Source organism: Aplysia californica, unplaced genomic scaffold (genome assembly GCF_000002075.1).
Source record: "Aplysia californica isolate F4 #8 unplaced genomic scaffold, AplCal3.0 scaffold00716, whole genome shotgun sequence".
NCBI lineage: Eukaryota > Metazoa > Mollusca > Gastropoda > Aplysiida > Aplysiidae > Aplysia > Aplysia californica.
Genome location: NW_004797986.1, coordinates 347,624 through 350,615, shown reverse-complemented (window position 1 = coordinate 350,615; position 2,992 = coordinate 347,624).

The window sequence follows — 2,992 nt, the reverse complement described above, 5'->3', positions numbered from 1 at the left end:
TCTCTCTCTCTCTCTCTCTCTCTCTCTCTCTCTCTCTCTCTCTCTCTCTCTGTCCATCTCGGTTTGTTAGTCTTTGGAGATATTTCAGCGAAATGAAATTTAGCTTCAATTAACACCCTGCACATCTGGTTTCCTGTATATTTTTTTTTACTTTCTTCATAATATGATTTTCTTCCAAGACAGGTTAAAGAAAGATGTATATTTATTCGCATTCGACAACGTAACTTTGTCTAATTCTGCTTTTTGCACCATCAACCTATTTTAAAATTCAAAAGGAATCAGTGGACATTTTCTAAGACGACCGCCCATTGTCGAGGAGAAAAGTTACTGTCTTAGACAAGTGGGAGTTTTTCTTAGAGTGTCAGTATAACGTCAAGAAAAAAAGAGTCCAAAAAAAATCTACAGTGGAAGCAATGGGAAGTTGCCGTTCGAATAGATGATTGCCTTATATACGTGGCTATTGGAGCAGGTTCGACTGTATTCTTTTTTTGTTGTTGCTTGTTTGTTTACTTTCAAATTACATTTTGACGTAATTATTTTACTCTCTCGTCCATAGTCACACTTAAGATAACATGAAAAGCGGGCATCCCCATCTCTGCCTCTTATTGGCCAAACGGGACTGGAGGAATTCCCTTTGAAAAATGAAGGAAGAAATGGGCAAAATCTACCCCCCCCCCCCTCACCTCAACCCTTACGCGCCGCATACACACATATACACACACATAAATATAACACACATGCAAACACACGTACAAACAAACACACACACACACAAGCACACACAATGAGAATGGAACTTATCACGTTTGCGTAATAGACAATGGCTTGACATCTGCGCCACAGAAGTAACTGCTATTTCAGATGAGCTATAAAAACCAGCATTGCTGTTCCAAATAACTCTTTAAGGATATAGAAGACTCATTGGTACCTTAGAATTATAAAGTTCTATCTTGTATTTTTGGCCTTTTTGAGTTGTATAGACCGTGGGGTCAGAAAACAAATTATTTATCTGCTCTATCATAGTGGTAATCATTTTCAAGATATTCAAAGAATTGCAAACGAAAAAGCTTGACATGTTGTGAAACTCGAAGTTTTTACGGTAAATTTCTCAAAACTAAGTACTGAGCTGATAGAAATTTGTAATACTAGGGTAGCAACATATTATTATTATTATGTCGAACTAGCAGCAGACCAAAGGCAATATTTCGGTACATTGCGAACCACCATTCACACATCAGAAACATGAATTTGCATAATATTATCTCACAGCATGCAGGTTATTGCCTTCCTTTGTCGGTTTCAGATAAAGAAACAGAATAAAAAATTCTTCATAGATAACGAAGGAATGCTTCTTATCTTTAATACGCCATAATGCAGCACATCTTCGAGTGTTGTCGAATAACCAGAAAACGTGTCCTCGAAGTGTTAAGCCTAAATCCAGACAGACTTGGCGTTGACATAACTGTCTCCAATATTTTATGAAGCAAGGGCTTTATTTGTGTCAAAATGCTGGGCTACTTATTAATTAAGTTATGATGAAAACGTTATGTTTTCCCCTTATCTCGCGAGCAGGTCTATATCTTTACTGCTTTACAATAAAGTATAACATGTCCAAGACAACCTTCCGTTGTCGAGGAGAATGGATGTGGATATCAAAAACAGAAAGTCCTCCTAAACTGTGTCATTATAATGCGCCACAAGGAGTGGTGAGTTTGAAATGGTTATTTGTAAGACAAATGTTCTGGACAGGTGGTCGTTAGAGCAGGTTCCACTGTGTTTGTACACATATCGCGCCGTTACCAATGACTTTATGCTGCTTTTATTCATGTGCTTCTAGAACCACATCCTTACCGTGAAACAAATTTATAATCAGCTTTTTCTACCATTCCAATCTCTCGATGTATTACGTTTTGTTCTAAAGTCTTTAATTTTTACGTTATAAAGGGCAACTCTGAAAATATGCTTTAAGGCACAGTACTAGTAGGACAAAAAAACAACAACCCAACACCCAACCCACCCCCCTCCCCAAAGAAAAAGACTGTAACAATAGCACACACTAAACTACCCCTCCCCCTCCAAAAAAAAAAGCCAAACCCTCGTCTCAAGAAAAAAGTGAGTTAACATCAAGATTATATCACAGAAGCTTTAAAAAAGCCCGCCATAATCGCTTGACGTTGGAGAAAACAGCATTAAAATAACAAGGGCAGCCAATCTCTTCTACACAAATCTGCATCTCGCTCAAAGCAGAGAAATTTCATGGGTACTTTAAACGTATCCACAACTGTTGCCACCCGTCAAGCGAATTATAAGATCTGGAAGGCATTTATCAACGGGAAATGAAATAATTTACCAAATAATGTCATCGCCACCACTCCGTGTGTTGAACTTTACGTGGGGTGGAGATGTAAGCACAGCTTTCTCCGACATACGCGGCCGAGCGAATCAAACGACCAGCTCTCAAACTTTATGGTACTGAACTGATCATCAAATTTCCTGTACAAGCGAGGGACTGACCTCCTTTCTCCCCCTCTCAACCTAATTCCATCCTCTAAATTCCCTTTTATTACCCCACTTCGCATTAGAATGAAACGGTGTTTACCCCTTTCCATTAGCAGGAAATGGTATTTTATCGTTTGCTATAGTCCTTCATATTCATCGTCGTTTTTCGTTAAGAGTGTTTTCATTTCTGAAAGGCAAACACAGTTGGTGTTAGAATATTCATAAAGGAAAGACTTGTAGGTTTGTTTAGACCACGTGCTACAGGCATGGCCATTGATATGCACTTCATTTAATCCTCTTTTCTTGAACCGGACAGAAGGACAAATACCTTTCTTTTCACATATCTGACTATATATTGTTTTTTCTTCTTTCTATTGCCTGGGTGGAGAAGCAAGGACACTGTTGTCCCTACTTAATATGACTGAATGATTTAGAGTGTCTATCTATCTATCTATCTATCTATCTATCTATCTATCTATCTATCTATCTATCT